The sequence below is a fragment of the Thermobia domestica genome, chromosome 12 (genome assembly GCF_964235325.1).
Source record: "Thermobia domestica chromosome 12, izTheDome1.hap1.1, whole genome shotgun sequence".
Classification (NCBI taxonomy): Eukaryota; Metazoa; Arthropoda; class Insecta; order Zygentoma; family Lepismatidae; genus Thermobia; species Thermobia domestica.
Window position 1 is genome coordinate 39,894,541 of NC_137465.1, and position 26,494 is coordinate 39,921,034.

Here is a 26,494-nt window from a genome sequence, read left to right on the forward strand (position 1 = left end):
AATAGAAGATGGAAAAAGAGAAAGTTTTAAGAAATTACTGGACGCAAAAAACAAAATTTCGAATACAGAAAGATTTCCCAAAAATACGTAAGAAGGAAGTGAAGTAGAGACCGTTGATGGACTGTAAAAAGAATATCTTAAAACTTTTGAAAGAAGAAATAAAGAAGGTAGCAGAAGAAATAAAATACAAACAAGAAAGCGATAGAGTTAGGAATGCCAGAGAAGTTAAGGATACTGCCAAAACTGTAACACAGTATTAAATATAATTGTTTCCTTTGGTCAGACTTATATTTTTACTTAACTTATAGGCCTACGTAGTTCAAAAGCGTATTTGTATATGAAAGAATTTATTTTAGAAAATAAGGCATACATGATAAGAAGTGAGCATGTATAATTTCAGTAACATTAGAAACTTCAGGCTTCATGTATCTCAACGAAAAAGTTCCTCCAATGTAAAACACTAGTATTCGAAAAGGGCTTGGGTGAGATCAACTTTGGAACAATGTTAGCACTGCTCGTTTATCCGGGAGCATTTTTACTGCTGTTAGTGCTTTCCTTATGTATAAGAAACTAGCGTCAATTATTCGCTTTGCTGGGTTAAAATAAGAAAAAATAGTAACGTTCGTTTGTCAATTACTTTTTACTATTACTGAATGACCATACTCTGATATCGGTCATTTTCGATAATTTTATATACGTATATCTTCCCCTCTCCCTCCCTCAAATTGCGGGGCTGAATTTGGATTTAAACAACGTCGGAAGTGTCACTGTTCATCTCAGCAACTCCGAGACCTATGGATTTGACACTAAAATCATGGTCATTTTCGATCATTTATATATATATATATATCCCTCCTTCTCCCCCCCCCCCCAAGTTGCACCGTCAAAGTGAAACGATAAAGCCATTCCAGGCCCGAACCTCAGCTATGTTGAAAATTTGATCGAGATCGGTCGGGTGATTCAACAGTTATTAAGTCACAAACATAGCCACTTTCATTTTTATTTATTTATATAAATAGATAGATAGATGAACGGAATTGATATTACAGATGAAAGAAAGGACAATAAGACGGATCGCAGAAATAGGAATACAAAGGAGAAACTAGATCCAGTTGGCTAAGGACAGAAGTCAATGGGAGAGCTTGCGATATTGAATCTCTCGGATCTATACGCCATAGAGTTAGATATTACAGACTTGGGAAGCAGAGGACGCGTTGTTCTATTTTCTCTTCTTTTCGAATATGTTTTCTATCTGCTTGTCAATGCAATTCATAATTTTGAAGGAAAATACTGTCATGATTCTTATACACGATGACTCAGTGATAGAGCGCTAACCTCTAGTGCTAGTGCTCCATAGTTCGATTACAGGGTGAGTTTGTGATAGACAACATAGTGTCGGTGGGCATTATCGGGTTCTCCCGTTTCTTCCCAGTTTCTCATTCCACCCACTCTTTCATTATTTTTCGGCGTCATTAACCATCTATTCCCTTTATTTTCATTTTCATTTTCTTTCCATTTATCTATTTACTTATTTACCTTCGGGAGTACAGTGGCTAGCGGTAGAGTGCTTACCTCTGGTGTGTGGGGTAAGTAGTTCGATCCCCGGCTAAGTAAGTTTGTGGTGGACAACATTCTCGGGGATTTCTCGGGGGGTACTCCCGTTTCCTCCCACGCTTTTATTCCACCATTTCTTCCATCATCATTCACTTGCCTTAATCATCTGTCTCCTTCCTAACGGCCATAATTGTGGGACGTTAAACTAAAAGATTACTTATTAACCTTCAGTATTTGGACAAATGTGTTTCCCCAAATATACATTGTGGACACTGTGGCACAGCGGTAGAGCGCTTTCTTCTGGTGCATGGGGTTTCTAGTTCCATCCCCGGCCAAGTAAGTGTGTGATTGACAATATTGTGTTCGTGGGTTTTCTCAAGGTACTTCCGTTTGCTCCCACATTCCCATTCCACCAATTCTTCCATCGTCATTTATTTGCCTTAATCATCCGTCTCCCTTAGCCTAAAGGGCATGATCGTGGGACGTTAAACTGAAATATTTCATTTTTTTCAATTACACATTGCATGTACACTCATGTCCAAAATTATTGTCGCATGTCTATAAATATACTGTTGTAGGAATATAATTTGATAACTAATTCGCCCGGTATTTCTTGTAATGTTAGTATGTGTATAAATCGGCAAAGACATGTATGTTGCAAATTTCATGTCAAAAGAGCAGTAAATAAGAACAATAAAACGAAAATAAAACTTTCTTGTCCATTTAGCAACATTTTGTTTTACTGATTCTAATTTTCGTATTTATAATTCTTTTCCTATGAAATTTACCACAAATATACATTTCCCGATTATACACGTAGTATCAGCATTAAAAGTACCCTGCAAAATCATTATCAAATTATATTCTTACAAGAAGACAGTTATAGATATGCGACAATCATTTTGGACATGAGTGTACATAATTTTCCATATTAGCTTGCTCATAGTACACTAATTCTGTTTGTGGTAGAGAATGCATGAAAAGGAAACGTGGAATTGCGGAAAATAATTACGCAAGAAATGTTGAAGGTTTCGAACTCTGCGGTACTAACACAGCGTGACATCTGTGCAGCGTTCGCATCGTCTTATTTCAAATTCATAATTTCGCTGTTGACCTCGATTGTTGGAACCGCCATTGAAGTATGTATGTATCAAAAACAAAGTGCATTCACGCCTGAATTCAGGCTCCTCTTTGCAAGTTCTTTTTGTTGTGGTATAACTGTCTGTCAATCTGACCCAGTGGTGTCAGTAAGCTTCCGCGACACGTACTTTGTGGTCTGATTTTATGGTCACTGAATATAGAGAATTTCATTTTGTTTTACGGATGTTGTCAAAAGAAAATTATTTACAAACAGCTACTTGATTTACTAAAGAAAGATTTCAGCGGTTTCGTTGGTTAAATAAGCAGTTGGCAAGGATTATAAAATATTTATGTTTTACTTTCATGAATCTCAGAGAATGAATTAATTGAAAGAAGTTACGGAAATTATACCGAATCTACCTTCGGAATTTTCAGTTTATTTATTTATTTATTTATTTTTCGTGTCTGACCCGACATAGTGTTCATCTTACAACTATTTTCATCAAAGTTTACTCATTTCAGTAACTATTTTTAGATATTTCTTTTTCACTGCCTTAATATTCGAGTCTACTCTTGTTCGCAGAATGCGAAACTAATAGTTAATTTCCTACAAAAATACGCGGTTGAGGATTTCGCCACATCAGAAGCTCAAATATCCAAAATAAAAGAAAAATTACTTTTGTGAATGTTAATTAGTTAAGACCAAGTCCGTTTTAAGGTAACGGCGAACCCAGCGGCCGCCGGGGGCCCTGCTTCTTACGGGACATACATCGATATTTTATCATTTCTCTTTAATAGAGAAACTGAACTAAATTTCAGTACTCGATAAAAACCTGTTAAAATATTACATAGTTCTATTATTATTATTATTATTATTATTATTATTATTATTATTATTATTATTATTATTATTATTATTATTATTATTATTATTATTATTATTATTATATGCAGTATGCTACTTACATATGTATCTTGATAGTGTGTGAAGTTAAAATCACAGGTTTAAAAAATGTACAATTAAGCAATTCAGAAGAAAAAGTAAGTTATTTATGAAAATCCATTTCTTTGAGCTTTGCGTTTGGATGACTATAAGAGGTAAAATAAATAAAACCTTGAAAAAAGGATGAGATCAAGCAATGTTATGCAATAATATGTAAAATAGTAGGCAAAATTCGTAATAGTGTGCATCCAATTAGACAAATGAAAGTAGCAAAGTGCTTGATTAATTTTAGTTATTTTCATTATTTCTGTTTTAACGTTTTGACGTTGTTTAAAATATTTTTAAAAGTCTTTTTCCCGTTTATAATCTATTATATACATGCTTCATTTTCTGTATTGACACTCTTTAAGAAACTCATAGCTGACGAATTTCGCTTAAGGAGCCAGGAGATACTAATGGGAATTAATAACTTACCTACATCAAACCTTCTAGAGACTTGACCGAGATACAAAACTATATTAATCCATCGCACGATATGATACTTCATACTATTTTCGCCTGTCAAATTACATCAAATCAACAAAATAAATACAAACTTATGCTGGTGTAAGAAATCAATTGGAATGACTAATCATTTGATTTTTCAATGTGATCTGTTCAATATTAAAAAAAACAAACGCAGTACAACAAATCAAGTCAGTGCACACTTTACCAGTTAACATTAATATGTTACTAAATTCCCAAAATTAAGAACTAATAAAATGTCTACCGGTATTGCAATTTATGCATGAAAACAACCTAAATCTTTTTTTAAAAAATCCCCCAAACAACAAAACTTTTGCACGACGAGGAAAATCTATACATTAACAAGGAAATTACTGATAGAACTAGCTGAATCTGCGCTATTTACACAGCGCACAGTTCTATTATGAGTGTGATGTCCTTCCCACTATATCTGTGCAAGTCCTTTTACGAACACAAGTGAAGGACAGGAGGACTCTCAAAGAGAGTGAATTGCTATAGACAAACATATAAATGTAGTATTTTAATATATAGAATGTTGGGGGTAAGTTTGTGGTAAACTTGGATAAGTAATAGATGATACCAAATGCAAATATTTTCTTCTTATAATTCCATATCCGAGTACGCCTCATTGTGGGTCCACAAGCCTTCGAAGTTGCCAGCATGCAATAGGTTTTGTCATTCAGATTAACGCAAAGCGCCTGAAATATCCATCAACCCGCTACACGTAGCTCTTCTACTGGTTGCCTTTCACAAGGGTATTGCAATATCAAACTAGTTGCAATATTATAGTAGGGCCAAAACGACGCCTAAAATGTGGAATAGAAAAATAAAGACGTGTTTTTTTTTTTAAACTTGAATGAAAACTTGCAAATCTGCACAACGTTTGGAATCGATCAGCGAAAACAGCACGTTTCTACCACTTGTGGTTTTCGAGTTCTCATTGTCGAAAAAATTGGCCACAAACATGTCAGATTTTCTAGGATTTTAATATATAGACTAGCTGAACCTGCGCTCTCTACACAGCGCATCATTCGCATATGAGCATAAATGTCCTCATTCCTCACAACATCTGTACATGTCCCTTTACAGACACAAGCGAAAGACGTCTTGATGAGAAAAAAAAAATCGGCAAGGAGTATCACAAAGGGAAGGTTTTTTCGATTATTTTTTCTTAATATCTTTCGCCGTTTGCAAAATTTAAGCCTATTTCCCGTTGGAGTTTCTAAGTCATGTATGACCAGTGTTTTCTTTCTTCGTGCATGCAGTATGTGATAAGCAAATACGTTACATACATAATTAATTATAATGTCAGTTATATATGGTGTTCATTGGGCAAAACACTCCAAAAATAAAGATTCATCTTAGACTGGAGAAATGGTTATCCATCCTTTTTCAGTATTATTTGACCAGTAAACAAACGCCTGAGACATATTCAGCCCGTATATACAACAATGTGGTGTTGGAATGTATAATGCGTAGGATATGATGCTTTAGTTTTTTTTTTAATGTCAACACTTCCAGTGTACCCGTAAAAATGGAAATAATGGCCATGTTTTTTTAAATATTCAATTAGAACTGGACAATCTATGCAAAATTTGCAATCGATCAGTGAAAACGTTATCTTTCTAGAGCTTGTAGTTTCCGAGATCTCATTGTTGAAAGGATTGGCCACAAACATATAAACGTCCACAAACATATAGTTTAAAAGAACTCCAAAGATGGCAGCACAATTTATTTGCATTGAATTTGGAGAAGGCTTGTTAAAATACAAAGGCTTTGAACAATAGCTTTGAAACATAACCTTTATTTAAAAAAGACGTATTTAAATAATAATTTATTTAAAGTATACATACTTTAAAATATTGTTTTTGTTAAACGTGAAACCACAAATAACCGTAAGTCAAAGGTTTGAAATCCAAAGTTAGAGGTTGGAGTTCAGGCATTTTTATGGCTTTTGTAGCATTTTAATAGATAACTACTGGATCAAAATAGAACAAGAGGCAATCAAATCTAACACACTAATTTGATTCAATTTAAAATTTGCCTCAATTTCAAGATATAGGCAACCTGAATGTAAATCTGAGCCTTCAAGGAAGATTCCTCGCAAGAGGACGAAACGAACGAATGAACGAGCCAGGAGATGGTTCGGAAGCCAGGACCCAATTTGTCCCTTCCTTCTCCCTGTGGCTGTATCCCTGATTTGATGCAAAATATTTTGAGAAAACACTATGAGGAAAGAATTTAGAATTATGGTGAAAACCTTAATTTAGTATTGTCGATTATCATTTTACAACTCCCGTTAGAAAATTAACACGGTGACAAAAAATTCCTATTGAACCTCGTTTTATTTTGTTGCTCAATTATGAGTTTGTATTTACTTTCATAGAATTAACATTAGTGTTATTTGATGCATCCATTAAGAAAATTGTGCTTATATATACAATCCAGACATTTTCAGCATTTTAAGTATGGAAATCGTTATGAGGATTAGCGCCTGCGGTGCTGATTAATTTTCTAAAACGAAATTAATAATAATAATAATAATAATAATAATAATAATAATAATAATAATAATAATAATAATAATAATAATAATAATAAGAAGAAGAAGAAGAAGAATTAACAGTATGAGACAATCACCTAAGTTTCACGAATAAAATATTAACAGTGCGTGACTATTTCATATTATAATGTAGGAAAGTCACTTTAAAATATTAGTTTTGCTATGAGAAAACGTGTGGGTAGAAAGATGTGAATTTTTTCGTTAATTTTACTCGTATTTTGAATATTACTTTCACATCCATTAATAGAAGTGCTTGAGGCTTCAAAATCGATGGCTGTATTATTATTATCAGACCATATTTACGCAAAAGCTTGGGCCCTGGGCGACAAATCTCAAGGGGCGGCATATTAAAAATCGAGATTGAAGTATGGTATGTGGTAAAATAAAGTGTACGAGAGACAAAGATCAACACTGTCAACAATATTGGTACCGCAGTGCGACCGAGCTTTCCTGTTACAACGCTAGAAGGTGCTGATGCTGTTGCTTATTTGCTACAAACGTAATGTGTGCATTTGGTTTTGTACGACCCCCTCCCCCAGCCCCACCCCCAGTTTCTGGTGGTCCACTGTAAGCGGATGTGGTCATATCGTTTAGGCTTATACAGTACCTACATATAAGTGAATATGAATAAATTAGAGAAAGGGCGAAAATTTTAATGTTCGAGGGGCGTAAAATACTTAAACATGGACCTGGTTATTATTGTTATTATTGGAGCGAAACTCCTTTTTACTCAACTTGGGCGTTCATTTGGCCGGAAACTCCTTGGTGAACTTCAATCTTTCTTCACCAATTTCAACAGCGCGCACTGGGTGTTGTAAGCAGTCGCATGTCCCGATCGGACATATCATTGTGAAATTATCACCAAAAAACTGGATACCGAGATACCTGAACCGCCAAGTTTTACATGGTGATTCGAGAGCGCACACTGACTGTCGTAAGGCTTCTCATCTCCAGATCGAAGGTACCATTGAGGAATAATCGCCGGAAGACGGGATTTTCATAAACTTAACATTGGGAAAAAATACATTGGCGCGCGAATTCTCATTGTAAACAATGGAAAATATAATTTTCAACATTAGAAATAGGGCGAAGTCCTTTCCGTTGTGTTCTGCGAACACAATTTTTAGAAGCAAATCTCTTCTTTACTCGACTTATTTTATCCAGATACTTCTCTGAAATAGCTGAATCGTTTTTCACCAAATTTTACATGGTGGTTCGAGAGCCCGCGCTGAGTGTCTTAAGGGTCGCATGTCCTGATTGGACATACGACCAAAAAGTGGAATGTCCATGGACTTAATATTGGAAAAACATTTGGCGCGCGAATTCTCATTGTAAACAGAGGAAAATAGATTTTTTAGCATTAGAAATAGGGCGAGACCCTTTTCGTTTTGTTGTGCGAACACAATTTTTCAAAGCCATTATGCTTTCTGCTGATATGCCATTCAACTATTTCCATGAAGTGTTCGTTCACGAAACCAATTGATGCAGTTAAAAAAAAAAAAAAAAAAAAAAAAAAAAAACTGTGAACATTCAATAAAGGTGGATCACTTCACTCCAAATTTGAAATTAATGCATACCTAAGTTATTATTGTAGATTATGAAATATAATAGAGGACTTAGTTGTCTCTTTCCGTCGGGGGCGTAAGAAGGTCTTGATTCAGACCTAGTTAAGATTATTGCATAACAAATATTGCATACCTCCGCCATCTTAATTTCTCTGCCCATTGATTTTGAAATTTCTCGTCTCATTTTCAAGGTAAGACGAGAAATTTCTGGAGTCTCATGAGCAACACTAGTTCTACTAAGTCTTACGTTTAATTTCAAACTGTTTTCTTTTAAATTAATTGATAAAAATATAAACGATAAACTGAAAAAAACTTTAAATTGATAAAGTGATCGTACGAACATGATGAAGAGCATTTATCAACTTATTTCTGGCGTCTTCTCGATTCGTGGGCAACACTAGTTTGTATTGGAAATTCTTTTGCCATTTTCTTGTAAATGAACGCTATTTAATGGTTTATTATTACTAATTTCGGCTGATATTTAGTATCTCCCCCAATCTTGCACATAAGATTTACAGTTTGTTACTTACTTTACAAAATATAGCTGAACTAGGGACAGCTACCAAAGGGAGTTAGAAGCCCCCCCAGGGCCCTTGTACTTCTACCTTTATCACAATTTAGACAAAAACAAGGTACTCGGTTCTGGAACCATGAAACGAGTTGGGGGAGATACTAAATGCCATACCTAATTTCTTCGTGAAGCCTATTTGTATGTACCTTTTGAAAATTCTATCATGCATATTTAAGTTTATATCATTTATAAATAGTACAGATTCATTTTTTAAAAAATAAGAGACAGTTAAATAGGCTGGAAGAGTACTAAACAATTAAAATCGTCATTCATTTGAAAGAAGGAAGATGAAATAATACTATATACGTGAAAATAATTGCCGAAACTACTTAGCTCGATTAACACTAATATACCTCGTGAGCGTACCAGAATACAAATATGTAATTGCTTATTACTTAAATTTTATCTATTCTATTTTCAGATTCAGTTTTGAAACGAAACTGATGTCAATAGTAGTTTTATTTCATTAAATCTACATTCAATACTAAGTGTTTAACATTAAGATGGAAGTAGTGTCATAGGTTATGTCAGTATATACTACGTTACTTGCATGTATACATGCGATAGTGTGGATAATTGTTTATATCTAAATTCTTATTCTTGTTATTATTTACCTTTAAGTGACGATACTATTTATAGAAAAGAAAGTATGATAATCCTGAAAAAAAAAGTGAATTCATGATTTCAGCTGATTTACACGTTTCATGGTTCCTACATCCCGAAAAAAAGTGTATTTTGGATATCTGTTGATGTGTTTTTCGGATGTGTGTACATACATTTACATACAAACCATACCGTTCGACGTTTTCTTGCGAAATTTTAAATTTAGGGTTTTTATTGCAATAGACTATTTGTTTTGCATATCTCAAAAGGAGCTTGGTAGAATGCTGTGAAGACGTTATTTGAGCAACTTGTGCATCATTGCAGGTTTACAATAGAAGTCCTTTATGGTTAAGTTGCTAACATTTTCACCCTTCGTGTTCGAGTTTCATCCCCAGTAGAATTAGACTTAGTTCGAATCCCTCCTTATACAAACAGTTTTACTGTAGTATAATTCATTCAATCTGTCATGTTAAGTGTACATTTTCTTTTCTATTAAATAAAAGTTTGATTTTAAGTTCATTACTTTTTAATTCTCTCTTTTATCAATAGTATAGGTCAGCGTTTCCCAACCTTTATCAACTTGCGGCACACTATGGGTGTAACTTGAGTTCTCGCGGCACACTCATAGATTTTATTATATTTAAATATAAAATACCATGGTATGTTTTTCTATGATTACTGATCTCCTCACAGAGAAGAAAGCTCGATCACTGGTTTTCCGCCATGGTAAATCAGTATGCTTATTTTTCATTCTAATTTAAAAATAGAAAACAATTCAATGAAATATTGGACTTAGTTTTTTTTTTTTTTAAATACGCTTTCTTTTTCGAAAACTGTATCCAAACTTTTACTAACAAGGAAGATTACTAAATAACGAACGAACAAACAAATCTCTTACTTTTAAAATACAAATGTAGGTAATTCGTATGCATGTTTGTTTTGTCGAAAGGATTGAATATTTTAAAATTTGAAGTTACGAAATAGTCTGCAACAATAAAGAAGCAATAATGGTCATAACATCATAACAATGATAAATGCCTTTTTCAATATTAAAAATGTACAGAAAAGTAACGCGGTATGAAACTTAACATTGTAGATTTATATTAGAGGTTCATAGTAATGTGAACTACAAATATACATTTTTCCCTATGTCCTGCAATTTAATTGCTATAGAATTAATAATTTTCTTTCGATTTACTCGCGGCACACCAGCGGCCCGTTCACGGCACATCGGTTGGGAAACGCTGGTATAGGTACTCGGGAGATATGCGAACCATCGTCGTAAAAGTTGTAAAAATATGTGAGAAATATGTTATTTATTTTACTAGTCTCATTACCGCCCACTGTGACGTATAATCGTAATAAAAACTATTTAGCACGTATTGCTAGCAAAAATAAATTCTGACACGAGCAACCTTCATCAGGTGATGACTGGAACATGCTTAAAAAAAAAAAAATGTCGAATTGCCTGAGGGGAGTCGCGTGAGATACTATGCGATGCATGCATTTGTAATAGTGCAGGCAAGTGGGTTAGGTAAAAGAACACTTAATGTAATTGTCTGGATTGTACAGTTTTTGTGGACAACGTATAAAAATATAAAAGAGTGCTGTTTTTTGTTTTGTTTTTTGTTGACACTGAATTTAACGTTAACAATCAAATTAGGTATAGATTTACACGTTAAGACAAGATTGTTGGTTTTAGAAGAAACATATCTTCTTAACAGAGGTCAAATTATTTTAGTTTTATAAGATCAGCATTTTATTTTATTTTATTTTTGTAAGGAATATTCATAGTCACTTTTACACAAACTTCGCTGTAGCCTTGACAGCTCCTTATTTACAGCAGAGTCAAATTACGAGAGAGGATCAGAAACTAAGGTTACAAGGCCGATATTTCTGGAATTTCGTCTATTATAGAGGAATGAGGAGTGTGCTGTAATTTTAATACATGGAGTTGGCAATTGTGCAGAATTTCAACCACCACCACCCATGGCTCTAATTGTAGGTAAACACAAATAACGACTCGTTTCGAAAACTGGTCTCACGAAGAAGTCCGCTCAGTTATTCGATTTCTTTGGGCGAAACGTGTAACTGCGGCGTGCCGGATTTAGGTTTGATGGAGCGCTAAGCTATTGAAAGGGGCCCTTTATACGTCAAGTTTTTTTTTTTTCAGCGACAGAATGCAAGGGGACTAGACGTCCCGTTTTAGCCGGGACAGTCCCTTATTTTCAACCGTTGTCCCGTTTTTTTCTGATTCTCAAACGGGACGCCTAAATGTCCCGTTTTTAAGCAAACATGACTCAGGTGTCCCGTAATTATTATTCAAAATATAAATCGTCAATGCTAATTCTACACTCTTCCGTACCAACACTCATTGGAAAGGTTTAGGCGTGCCTAGAACTTCTGAATATTCAAATGAGAATTGAGTGTTCTGTGGTTCGAGTGGGAATTCTGAGTGTTGAAGTAGTTAAAAGTATTTTTGGGTAGTACTTAAGTTAGAAACGCTGTGTTATCATTCTTACTTGTGTATTTTGGAAATTGAAAACACTGCTGAGTCCCAAAATGCAATGCGGAATTTCCCCTCCCCCCTCCCCGTCGCCGATTCGTATGCGTCCCGTTTTTGAAAGTAAAAATTCTGGTCACGTTGCAGAATGTCGTTTTTAGGTTTGAATATATGCTAATTTATGGATCTAGTGGATTTCTAAATGGAAACAAGGGCCCATTACAAGCAGGGCTGGGAAACTGAGACTCCATTATAAGCGGCGCTGGATAACAGGAGCCTCATTACAAGTGGAGCTGAGAAATGGAGCCCTATTATTTGCTTCATAAAAGCCTAGTACATAACAATACAAAACATCATTGTTGTAAGTGCGTTTAACATATTTGCATTTTCTTGTCGTTTGGAAATTACATTACAATCAGTTTTTTTCTTTGAATTTTGTGGGGCCCCAAAGCGAGTGAGGCCCTAAGCTATAGCTTGTTTAGCTTATAGGTAAATCCGACTCTGCTGCGGCTGCAATTCACCGACAACTGATAGAGGTTTACGGAGAGACTATAATATGTCGTCAGCATGTCGCAGAATGGTGCCGAAAATTTGCGGCTGGTGTAGGGGACGTCACCGACGAGGAGCGCAGTGGCCGACCATGCACGGCATCAACAGACTTGAACACAGATCGCATGGAGGAGTTGATTCAGGACAACAGAAGGACCCTACAGCCCGGACCTCGTTCCGAGCGACTTTTACCTATCCCCACAGTTGAAGGAGCATCTAGGAGGTTGTCGCTTTGCTTCAGACGAAGAGGTGAAACACTTAATGACAACGTGACTGAACACGCAAGAACAGGATTTTTACCAGGAGGGAATCTTCAAACTCGTCCCACGGTGCGACAAGTGCCTCATCCAATATGCAGACTATGTTGAAAAATAGCGCAATATGTGTACTATCTCTTGACTTATTGGTTGTATGAAAGAATATATACATATTTCACTGTATGCTTTGTAACCTTACTTTCTGATTACTCCTCGCAAATGACATTTAAATTCAATATTACTGTGTAAGACACTTTTATTTTTCCCTTCACAGTCTGTTGAAGCACTTATTTAAGAGCTAGAGCAACTTAAAATGTAAAAATCACTTTTGCTAGTATCACTACACAGTTTTTGTGTTAATTTTAAAAAGATTTAAAATTATGTCAGATATAAAACTTCGCATCCGCAGATAATGAGATAAGAAATATATAAAACTCGTTCCTTCTTTGATAATCACGATTTCAAAAATAGTTCCTACTATAGAAAATTTTTCCTTTATAGTCTCGTGAATCTTACGATATATCAATAAAATTCAGGCTAAACATTCAACACTATCTTTTTCTATTGTAGATAAACTACACTAAATAAAATTCATGCAAACGGAAATAGTAAATTAATGATATATATATATATATATATATATATATATATATATATATATATATATATATATATATATATATATATATATATATATATAATGTCTACATTTACTCAAGATTCGCTAAAATGCAAATTTCTGACTGCAAATTGTCAAGTTCTTTGGCGTGGGAGACCCGGGTTCGATTCTCGGCGGGAGCTCTCATGTTCGGATTCCGCGTTAATCAGTAGGTCCACGTCTCACGTAGCCTCGCCGCTGAACGGGACGTTAAACTCAAAATCAATTCATCAACTGAAATTGTCAAGCTGTAACTCCATATTTGTCAACTAATTTTAGAGTAGATCCTTTATCTGTGGGTCAATCCGTTCTAAGTGATCAAGCATGTGCCGTTCGAACATCTCCAAAAAATCTAATTTTTTCATGAATGTTTATCCTATATAAGAGTACTTTAAAACCACACTTAATTATTTTTTCAACATCCCATGGCGATGCAGTGGCTGCCACCATTTTGCGTTTTCTCGATTTTAAGCGCTTACGTTGTTTTGAATATCTCAGCAGATTTAAAAGCAAAGAAAACGAGAAAATAACGAAACTCAATTTTATTCTGACCGGTAATTGTCCCGAAAGGACAATCACGCTTTATTACAAGATCTAAATAAATAGTGGTGTTTGGAAGAACGGACACTAAACTTCTTGTCTTTTCATGAATATCCGCATTTTTATCCACCATTCGCACAGGGATTACAAACATCCATTAATGCTGCGGATACCCGTGGATGCAAAGTTCTATTTATAAGTAATCATCGGAGAATTTTGCTGACATAAACAAACCTCAGATCTGAAATCTTGAGTACAGTCATATAGCAAAATCACACATTATATAACAAGATTAAGAATTTTCATTTTTCATCCTTTAATTATCAAATACTAAGTTTCATCACAGTATATTGTGTACTGTTTCTACAGCAGGGTCTTTTCTAATGTCCTTTTGTAAATGAAATAATTATTTTACTGAAGTTGCAAATTCAGTAAATTTGTTACATTCGCCGTTCCTTGAGTTCAACCACATTTGGTGAAGCCATATATAAGGTGTAATCAAAAAATATTATGCATTTTTTTTTTTTTTTTTTTTTTTTAGCAGCACCTGCTGACGCTACAACCATTTGGTGTAATTTGTTCGATAGCCTGATCCGTTGAGACAGACAGCGTCAAGTTGGAACACGTTCTGACTTGTCAGTCAGCATCCAGAGCTACTAGAGTGAGATTGTGTTTACCGTGCTTGTCGCCCATCATGGCCTTTGAACAACACATGAACATTAAGTTCTGTTTCAAGTTGCAAAAAAAGAAAGAAAAAAAAAAGGCAAAGAAACTCATGAAATATTGAAATTAGTGTATGGTGATATTGCGTTAACTCTGAAGACTATTTACAAGTGGTATGAGCAATTCAAAATCGGAAATGAGTCGGTAAAAGAAGAACAACGTTTGGGACGTACATTAACCTCAAAAACAGAAGAAAACATACAAAAAGTGGCAAAATTGTTCATTCAAACAGGCGAATAACTATTCGAGAGCTTACTGAAGAACTTAGCATCTCGTACACGTCCTTGCAAAAAATTTTAACCAATACTTTGCAAATGAGAAGAGGGAGTGCAAAATCCTTTTCCCGCCCTTCACTTTTGATCCGCGAGTTTTTGGCCTCAAAAATATTCATGTCTGTCCACATTCACCGTACTCTTCGGATATAGCACCATGTGACTTCTAGCTCTTCCCAAAAGTTAAAAGCATACTTAAACGATAACGTTTTGGCACCATTCCTGTCATTGAGAGGGATGGAACAATGGAACAACAACAGAGGAGCTGAACGCCCCTTCAAAAGAAACATTCCAGAAATGCTCCCCGTCATGGATTCAACGTTGGAATAAGTGCCTTGCTAGACAAAGACAGTACTTTGAAGAAGATGAAATCAAATTCCACGTAAGCTTCTTTCTTTGTTTCTAATAAAATTATTCACCGTATTTTTTGATCATATCTCATAGATAGTGTCATTTGCTGTTATTAATGTGTATGTGGCCACTTATTAAACGTTGGAGATTATCTGATAAACTAAAGGTGACCATTTAGACAAATCTCATTCTAATTTGCTGATCAGATCAACAGTACTCCAACGTTACAAGATTGGTGCATAGAAAACACTTATCGGTCAAACTTCTACAAATCGGTAGATGGTAGTATTCGCATCAGTAATAACGATTAGCATATTTATATCTCTTCCTTATTATATAAACTTAATGCAAGTCAGATAGTAGAGTGAGATAACGTATTATCGTAATATCTGCAAGTTAGTGTTTTAATTAGTTTGTGTATTTGTCGTATCAAAATGTTTGCGCACAATGAAAGAAACGTCGAGAGGAAACACCTTGGCATATTTCTTCCTCGTTGGCTGCAACACGGTCGCATTACTAGGTGAAAGTCAGATGGTACGAGGATGTTTTGTCTCGACGTTTCTCCCATTGTGCGCTTGTTTCAATGGAGGCACAACCAACCCCTGTTTCCATGTCAAATTTTGTAGATGACCCCCGTTGGAGGTATTCACGACACGCCACTGGTCTCGCTACTATTTTTATTGCATTCTACACATACGATTTGGTAATGCAATTTTTTGTTTGAAGGTTCTACGTGCAGTATTAGCTGCGATATAGGCCTGGTACATTCTTATTGAATCACCCGGTATATACGTATATACAGGGTGTTTCAGATAAAACGTCCAGTGCTTATAAATCCGAAACGGCTGAGAATAAAAAGATGAAACAAAAACTGAGATAGGAAAATGTCTTAGGCCGCATCACATGGTGTTGTTGTGGTGACCCCCAGGGCCCTCCTTCAAGGGGGCCCAGGGTCCAACTTCAAATTTTCAAATAGGAACATGTATTGAATCAACCTCATTGAATAGTACTTGAAAAACGAAACAACTTTTGTAGGAAACAATTTTCGATTTGGGCCACCGTTTTTAAATGGCAGCAAAAAGTGGGTCCTATATCAGACAAAACGTCCAGTGCTTATAAATCCGAAATGGCTGAGAATAAAAAAATGAAACAAAAACTGAGATAGGAAAATGTCATAGGGCGCATTACATGGTGTTGTTGTGGTGACCCCCAGGGCCCTCCTTCAAGGGGGCCCAGGGGCCAACTTCAAATTTTCAAATGGGAACATGTATTGAATCATATCTCATTCAATAGTCCTTGAAATACGAAACAATTTTTGTAGGAAACAATTTTCGATTTGGGGCACCGTTTTCAAAATGGCCGCAAAAAGTCCTGTATCAGTTTGAAATTGACACCTGGGCCCCCTTCACGGAGTTTCCTGAGGGTCACCACAACAACACCACTTGATATGCTTTATCATCGTTTCTATCTCAGTTTTTGTTTCATCTCTCTACTCTCAGCCGTTTCTGATTTAGGCCTATAAGCACTGGACGTTTTATCTGATACAGAACACTTTTTGCGGCCATTTTGAAAACGGTGGCCCAGATCGAAAATTGTTTCCTACAAAAGTTGTTTCGTTTTTCAAGTACTATTGAATGAGGTATGATTCAATACGTGTTCCCATTTGAAAATTTGAAGTTGGCCCCTGGCCCCCCTTAAAGGAGGGCCCTGGGGGTCTCCACAACAACACCATGTGATGTGCTCTATGACATTTTCCTATCTCAGTTTTTGTTTCATCTTTTTATTCTCAGCCATTTCGGATTTATAAGCACTGGACGTTTTATCTGAAACACCCTGTATATATTTGAAGTGAAGAGAATGTTAAAAAACACTGCAGTATTGTTTTTAGTCGATATATCGATATAGGTATTAAAATCATACATTGAATAAATCCAAGTTTAGGAAGGATGTGAGCCATTTTTTCTCAGATGGTGAACCCAAAAATATAATTTATTCTTTTAAATTTAAGATGTCAAAATATAAGACTATTCGTTTAATATTAAAATTATATTTTAATTAACTTTCACAGGCCACTTTTTCTCTATGTTTACAATATACATGCTTTTCAAAACCATTACAAAATAAAGCAAATAACCCCTATTTGCTTGTATTAAATCGCGAAAAATAACACCGATTTCAGGGATAAAATAAAACGAAAATTTCACGCCCCTACCTGTAGTTGAAGTAGGAAACCTTCGCGCCAAAAATGAGTTTTGTACCACAAATCAACCATTTCCTCAAAATTATGATAGAAGGAAGTTGTAAAATTGTTCATGCAAATATTGCTATTCATTCTTTTTCTTCTTGCTTTGCTTTGTTTGAGCCGTATAGTAATGAATATTATCATTTTTTTTAAAGTATCATTCTATCTTAAAGTACTGAATGTTTTGTTATTGCTTTATGTGCTATCCATGTTTCATTGTTATAGATAATGCAAGTCATTTTTACATTAGATTATAATATACGTTTCATGATAATACTGTATGTATTCACATAAAGATATTCTTTTCAAGAAACAACTCGACTTGGACAGTTTTATCATCAACCTGCCTCCGTGAATTTGGTGTCCGATACTCGCAGGCAGATTAAGGTATGAGTAACGAAAAAGAATATAATGGCGCCATCCCTCTCTCTCTTTCTCTCGGTTTTTTCCCCTCCATTTAACTCCGAGGAACAATAGCTCTGTATCCCATCATTTTATCAGCTGTAGTGTTGAAGATGCACGTTCCAGTTTAAGAAACTGCATTCTACCAATTTTCCGTTCCCCACTTGCTCTCAGCTGAAGCGAAAATAATTCATTTTTGCTGGAAATTGATCTGTTGTAATTTGACTATAGTTACCTCTCCTACCAATATCTCTCTCTCTCGGTTTCTGTTTCTGCCTAAACAGAATTTCCATCTTACGTTACATAAAATTGTAAAATATAAAATAGGGGAATTATCCAGTGGTTTGAACAACCATAATCTGTTAAGTTCAGGACGGTTTATCACTAGAAATTTTGAGAGCAAAAATAGCAACAAGAACGAATGTAGCATCGATAATTTACCAGCAACTATTCAAGCTCATGTGACTAGTCACACTCAGTATTGTAAAGTTCTTCCCTTGAGGGGGGGATAGGTAGAGGTAGGTGGAATAAATTAGAGTCCGGAATCGAGTCACACCACCGGTTTAGTATAAAATCTAATAAAATAAAAAATTATTTACAGAAATACTACAATATATAGAAATACTACAATACGTACTTTCTGTGATGTAAGGTAGAGAAAAGGTAGCCCAAGACCGTGCAGCCTTAAGGAACGATCTCTAAAAAGCTCCGAAGCAAGCTAAGCAGAGTAGTGTAGGAAACCCCAATGCTCCGAAGCAAGCACTGAGGTGATTAAAGTTACAGAGCCCCGAAGCAGGCTAAACGACTGAGGTTGGGATCCCGACAGACCTCCGTTCAAGCTAAGGCGGAAGGAAGGGAAGTCTAGAGTTCCGCAGTAAACTTGAGGCTTTTGGGTTGGGATTTCCCTATAGCTCCAGGCAAGCTAGAGAAGGGGGTGACAATCGCAGACTGGTAGCTGTCCGTTGAATACTCTTTGTTATATAGGCGCTCCGGGCTGCGGTGGCGCTGCCGCTCCCTTGTCATGTGACCTGTAGGTGTTGTTGGTGGTTCGTCGTCTGCTTCTGTAGTAATCCAATGTAAAGTGTAGAACTCCATTGTAAAAAAAAAAAAAAAAAAAAAAAATGTGGTTGTTGTTTACAAACAGGAGCACGTGTAATGTTTATAAACACAAGCACGTGGTACATTGCAGTATTTATTAACAGATAATCATTATTTGTCAAGTATACTGAGAAAAATCCGATCTCCGGACAGCGGTATATTGTACAAATATACGGAATCCTCTTGCTTACTACAGAAATCAGTACATAGGCACTACTCTTAGATGTTACATCATGTTGTTGCAGGATGTCTGATATTTAACAGTCTTCCTTAAATTACATGCATATATGTATGTTACCTTCGTCAGCTATATGTTATATACGTCCATTTGTATGTGAGATCCTGACTGCCTCTTTAGTATGGCACTAATCACTTGTCAGAACGACTTTGCATTAAGGCCCTGTATTACGTTAGAGGGCATACGGGAGATTGCGAAAGAACAAGTAGAGTTATAATACTTGTTATTTTTCTATCTACGTATTCCGAAATTATTATATTCTCGAAGCGAGACTTCCATCCTCGTGTTCCACGTTTTCTTTTCCTTTTTTAATCGAAAATTTTCATTTTTAAACCCGTATCTCGAAAGCTAGAAATTCTATGTACCGTATTAAGTTTTATGAGCGTATTATATCCCATCACGGCCGTTTCGTGGATGGTGCTAGTGGAGTGGTAGCCCCAGACTCTCCCGGTTGATTGTTTGATGTGTAGTTTAACCTCCCTTTCAGCACCGAGGCTATATGAGACGTAAGCCTCAACCTCGGTGGAATCCGAACCATAGACCGACTTCAGCCGGGAGTCGAACTCGGGTCTCCCGCTCCGAAGACGCGTACGTTATCCATATAGCCTCAAGGAAGCTAGGCTCAGATTATAAGCCGTGTAAGAGTTGAGTTGAGTTGATTTTGAGACGGGACCTATTAATTAATGTTGAATCCAAACCACATGAGCTCCGCCGGGAATCGAATACGGAGATCGGATGATATTACATACAGTAATACGAACTGTAAATGACAAAACCACTCTTTTAAACACAGAAATTGTGTATTACAGTATACTAAAACTTATTTTTTAAAAAACAATATTTTTACTTACGTACAGTACCATACAAAACCCATTTAAAAAAAATTAAACGTTTCTGGGATATATTTTGGCTTTTCTTTGATGCTGCAATGTTGCGCCAACGCTGTAGGTTGAGGTCAACAGTGTTTTTTTTTTTTTTTTACTGCGTTGATTTATCGAGAGGCTCGGTTAACCGGTACTTGGATAATCGAAAATCTACTGTAGTTTCAAATTAGAATACTCAAATCTCTTAGCAGTGTCTCGTCCAACAAGAAATTCCATTACCACCTGGCTGTCCCTTGATTGTATGAATGAATGTAATCTGTGTGCGTGTATGTTTACTTTAAGGCCATTGATCCGCTCCTGTTATTTTTTCATTCCTTTAAAGAAAAAGGAAGCTCGTATTATTAAAATTTAATAATCATGAAGCAACAGCTAGTGCAACGTGAAGTTTTAATGAAGAGCAATTTACACAAATAATTACAAGTTAATTCCTCTAATTATACCCTACGAAACCTTTACATTACATATTTGCTTTATTTCGCGAAGTCTTGTTAATTATTCTCTTATATCGTTTTAAATTTATGCTGTTGACTCATTGAAAAAGTTTATTATTTATTATTATTATTTATTATTATTATTATTATTATTATTATTATTATTATTATTATTATTATTATTATTATTATTGAAACAAAGAGTAATTTTATGGTTATAATTTCCAAGGATGTTATAAATAGAGGATTTGCCCATATGTATCTTCATCCTATTAAATCGATGAAGCCGAAAAACAATCGAACATCGGCACGTCTGATTGGCTACTCTCGTTTCTGCCATCGTCTGATTGGCTACTTTCGTTTCCGTCATGATTGTTGCTCAAAACATTGCGATCTTACTGGGTGGAGTGGGCAGAGTAGGGGTGATGGAACTGTGACGTATTGCTTCAAGATTTTGTTGTAAGGGCAGATCCTCTATTTTATAAGATTCTTGATAATTTCACTATTTTTCTTCTGCGAGTCAGTTTCTGAATCTAGATTCTTGACATCAGGATATCAGAAAGTCTTACATTAGAGAAATTTTAGTGGAAATCACAAATTATGTGTATTTTTCGTGTTCTTAATATTTTGCTTCATTTCAACTCCGTAAGTTCTACTGGCGGAAACCAAAAAGAAAACAAGAATCACATTAGGTTATTTGTAGAGCTACTACCTCTGTTGCGAGGGACTCTTGGTTCAATCCCCGATCACACGAGTTTGTGGAGGACAACATCGTGTCCGTAGCTTTTCTCAGGGTTCTCTCATATTCTCATTTCACCATTTCTTTCATCATTTAATTTAAGTCCGTCTCGTTAAGCTTACAGAGCATAAGCGTGAGCCGCTAAACTAGGAATTTCATTTTATTTAATTTTTCTTCATTGTTTTTTCCATTTAACCCAGCTAATTTTATCCATTCTTCTCCGTATCCAGATTTCCAAAGCCTCTAGGCAGGGGTCCTCAATTTGTGGTACGCGTACTATTGGTGGACTGGTGGTACGCGAGACGCTGTTGGTGGTGAGTGCGAGTTATGGAAGTATGCCTTTGGTGGTACGTGAGTGGAAAAGGTTGAGAAACCCTGCTCTAATGCCTTCTTATTTCAAGTGTGCCTTTGCTGGTGTTGCTATTGATGTGTCAGCACAAAATGGTTTTCCCTTACCTTCTTCAAAAGAGGAAGTACAAGTTGCTGTGGCCGAGATCTTTCAATTGTTTGATGCGGATAAGTTGCCACAATGAATTATTTCATGGACTTCGCTGTGCGCTGTCTTGTTAGCCATTGTAACTAGCCTACGATCTTCACTCGTCAAGACCAAACGATCTGAATGACAAATTGGCAACACAACCAAGGTCATTCACTTCTTTCCCCAAGGCAAAGGGTGGGTTTCCTCCGTAAGAGGGTGCGTTGGTGGGGCCAAAGAATGTTTCACATATTTTCCGAGGGCACACTTGAAATAAAGGCTCTAGCCACTTTTCATCGGAGTTTTGTACCCACATTCTGCGTCGTACAGCACAATGCTCCAGACGAAATATTTGAATTATCTCTTTCGCAGCTCTTATTCAGCGACCTAAAATGTATGATTTCGTTTCCCTTCATTCCATAGTGTGATTTAAGAGTCATTTTGAGGAAATTTTTCGCTTTTTTCCTTCCCAAACCAATCATAAAAGTAAAATTCCAGCAGTATCGCATCGCAGTTTAGCTACACAAATATTACGTAAACGAAAAATTTATATCGAGAAGCGATGCCTCTATGATCATTGTCGAAGTGAACTATCTACGTATTTTTGTGATAATATCATCGTCTTCCCTTATAAGTTTTTTTTTTCTGTCTAGCATATAGTTAAAAAGTTCACTGATGAATATTCACTTGAGGGCCAGGCGTTTCCCTTTGGTTGCATTTTAGATTCTCAATAATTCAAAAGAATCACTAGAGACTATAGAAAATATTACTGGAGACCGACCTTAAATTGAAGACGAAGAAACCGTTATTGCATCTGGAAATAAAACACTTTAATGGGCTTTGAAGACACAAGATGCCAACTTACGTTTTTGGAAACTAGATCACTAGCAAAAACACAACACTTTAGCAATTTCAAGCTCTCTCTGGTAAGGAGTTTCCAAATTACATATAGTTATTTCTTAGTATTGGCTCAGAAATATTATTTTTGCTACACTTCCTTCTTTTTCATTGAAATAATATGAAAACCATGGAAAAACGAACTGAATCTGCGTAGCATTTAGTTACATGAGTTGGGACTCTTTTGTCCAGCACAAATGACCAAAACGTTACTCTGAACAAAGTTAATCCAACGATATGTGCCAGATGAATGACGCAGGTTTTGCCTTAAAAGTGACATTTTCAAGACATTCAAAAGGCTCTTTGTAAGGATATTCTAATGTGTTTCGAATCTAACGAAAAAATGAAGCTGATTACTGAGAAAGGATATTAAGAATTACAACTTTGTTTACTTAATGGCTTTCCAATGCAAAACATTTTATTCAGCGTTCCGTTCAACGCACTTCCTTCAAAAATCATGGAGTAATCAAAGTGAGTACTGTTTTTATAAGGGTGCTTTGAAGAGCTGAAAAATTATCGAAATAAATTTGAAAAACTGAAAGAGGAAACAAATATAATAGCAAATAACAAGTCCATTCAGCCTGATTTCTTCATAGGCATAGGACAATGTAACATCACTACGACAAATTGCTCAAGACGAACGATTAAGGAATCCTGAAAGCTACTTTTGCGTAAATGTGTTTTTTTTTTCGGGTGCTAGATGTTATAACAAGTCAAGTATAATGTCATTTCTATAGTTCGAGTGAAGTGAAACGAAACTTTAGCCTCCTTCAAGCTAAATTATTGCAACATTTAAGTGACACTTTAGTACATTTTCTACATCAATCTGATGAGTTCGCAGAAATATACAGCAAAGATATTTCTTCACCGGTTTGCGAGAAGTTTTAACTATGTAGTCGGCACTAATGAGATCTCTAAAGTGACACAATAACAACCATCTCTTCTCGTAGTGAAAAAAAACAACGTAACATCGTCGTTTCATCCAGTTTCCTGGAAGTCTGTACACGTTTGATGTTGTTCCTGGTCATTCCTGTCACAATTGCAAAAGCGGAGTCCATTTTTTCCAAACTTAAAATTATATATAAATATAATTTTAAGTTTGGAAAAAATGAACTATAGTGTCTCCGGAATGGGACTGACAGTTTTTAAAAGTGTGTAGTTTTAATATGGTCAGAGATACAGAAGAAAAAAAAAAACATGCATTTTATAGGAGAACTTAAAAAGTTTATTTGGTCTTACTTACAAGTCATTTTAACTCAGTGTAACTCCACGTGAGCTCCACTTGTAACTCTTACAATATCTAACTTGAACTCAATTTCTCTCCACGTATTCTGTAACATCTGACGTGTTACTGAAGCAATTGCATTCCTAATATGGTTCTTCAGTTCATCAAGGTTACGCACCTTTTTCACCAGAATAGTCAAGGTCTTTCACATACCCCCACAGGAAGAAGTCCAGGGGGTAATATCAGGAGAGCGTGAAGGTCACCTAATTGACCCATCACGGCCTATCCAACAGCCAGGAAATTCAGTATCAATGTACTCCCTCACTTGTAGGCTCCAATGTGGCGGGGTATCATCCAATTGGAATATCACTTGAGGTTGCAAATGTTGTAACTGTGGAACAGCAAAGTGTTGAAGCATGTCTACAATAAGAACACATTTCCTGTTATGGTTTGCTCTTTGAAAAAGAAGGGCCTATAACTGCATTATGTGTTAAAGCACACCAAACATTCAATTTGAGACTGTCTCTAGAATGTTCTATGTTCGCATGCGGATTCTCAGATTCCCATATCCTAACATTGTGTCTGTTAACACAGTCAGACAAGTGAAAAGTTGCCTCATCAGAAGAAAACAACGTTCAATAGGAAATTATAGTCATAATCAATCCTGTCCAGAATTTCAGTAGCAAATACTGCTCTCTGTGGCTTATCGGTGGGCTTAATTTCTTGCAACAATTGCACTTTATACGCGCGCAAATGTAATCGTTTGTGTACCACATTGTGCACTGTTGACTTTGGAATTGCCAATTGCCTGCTGCGCTGCGCGAATTGACTTCGTCGGGCTACGTGAGAAACACTCTTATTGATTCCACATTTTCTTCTGACACACGCGATTTACCACCGCTGTGTTGTTTCACTACACTCCCCGCTTATAAAAATTGATCTTTCCACACCTGGATACTTTTGCGTGATGGAGGATCCTTGTGGTAAACACGCCGAAAGTTTCGTTGAACTTGAACAACACTTTTTGTCTCTGTAAATCAGCACACGCATTGCGCCTTTTCGACTGCCTACGCCACTACTGTTTATCGGCGATACTAGCGCCGTCACCGATAGTTGTTCAAGTATGAAAATTTGCTGAACAAAACTTTTTGAGTCGTCTTCAATATGAATGTTTTTTTTTTTCCTTCTGTATCTCTGACCATATTAAAACTATACACTTTTAAAAACCGTCAGTCCCATTCCGGACACCCTGTATATCTGAGGAGCATCATGAGTCACGAAGGACTGAAAGGATTAACACGTCTTTGTATCGAGTAGTCCATGGCAAGGAAGCTGAATTGCGAACAAGTAATAGGAAACTTCGCCGAAGCCAAAGCAAGTAGGTAGGAAATTTAATATATAGAAAATATGTTGCAAAATGCTGAATTTATATAACAATAATCTAGCAATAAATTGTATTGTATTTTTAATTTAGAGTTGTGTATTTCTAATATGCGAAAAATAAAATTAATTCAATTACTGTAAAATTTGTAAGGTTGTCAATTGTGGAAATCAGAAGAGCGGATCACCGTAAAATTTACCAGAGCCCTGCAAGCCTCTAATTGTGCCCCTGGTTAGGAAATGAAGATTTTGATTAAAATTTAAACTATTGTATTTTTATCATAAAATTGAAGGTATACTTCGTGGACAGTGTATGCCAATTTTCCGTTTCGTGACAGCATTGAGGAGTCAGCATTGAATGATAAGCTTCATGTGAACACGTTAGAAATGAGCTACTAACTTTAGACAATTTGTAGAATGACAAGGTTAGTACTTTTTAAATATATATCAGCAGTTCTTTTTTCAATTTTACTTTTTACATAGCAATTTGCGGATTAAAAATGAAATAAAATTTATTTTTTATTTCACAATATAATTATGAAAATTTCGCGTCATACCTTTCACCTTGTGCTGGCACACCGGTTGTGGATCACTGGTCTAGCCCATGGCAGATTGGTATGTAGGCTATTATTAAAAACTAAATAGGCACTTTAAGGGAGAAGTCAGGTTTTCGAAGGGAGATTTATCAGTTAGACCCTATAATATTTGATCCAAAGAGAACCCTTCTATCACAAAGAAAAAAAAAACTATATTGTGCTGTTTTCTTGAAGAAAAAAACTCATTTTGGTAAAGAATTAATAATCATAGGTGCATCTAATTTTGCGATGCAATTTTCCGATTGCATCACAATTCTATGATTTTGTGTAGCAAACTACGATGTGATACCGCTTACAAAGCGCTGATATATATATATATATATATATATATATATATATATATATATATATATATATATATATATATATATTTCTCATTATCTTTCCTCTACTGTCCTTCTTAGTATCATACTTGTTTGTGATATTTAAAAATAATTTATTTTTATTATTTCATATTTATGTAAAATTATAATTAAAAACTATTGCTGATGTGTGTGTATATATACGGCTAGAACTGTAACCTTCATTAGACCATCCATATCATAACAATTTTGAAGTGGGGTCTTTACTAGTTTGGCAGTTACGAGTCTTATTAAAGAATCAAACAAACAAATGTTGAATTCTGTCAGC

General features: G+C 35.6%; 2 protein-coding genes across 4 annotated transcripts in view; one reads left to right on the forward strand and one right to left on the reverse strand.

Moving 5' to 3' along the window:
• LOC145666417 (elongation factor-like GTPase 1) overlaps positions 1–26,494 on the forward strand; it is a 642,062-nt gene that overhangs the window by 120,053 nt on the left and 495,515 nt on the right. The window lies entirely within an intron of this gene.
• The window catches only part of dsx-c73A (doublesex cognate 73A), a 227,890-nt gene that overhangs the window by 15,135 nt on the left and 186,261 nt on the right, over positions 1–26,494 (reverse strand). The gene's annotated exons all lie outside the window — the stretch shown is intronic.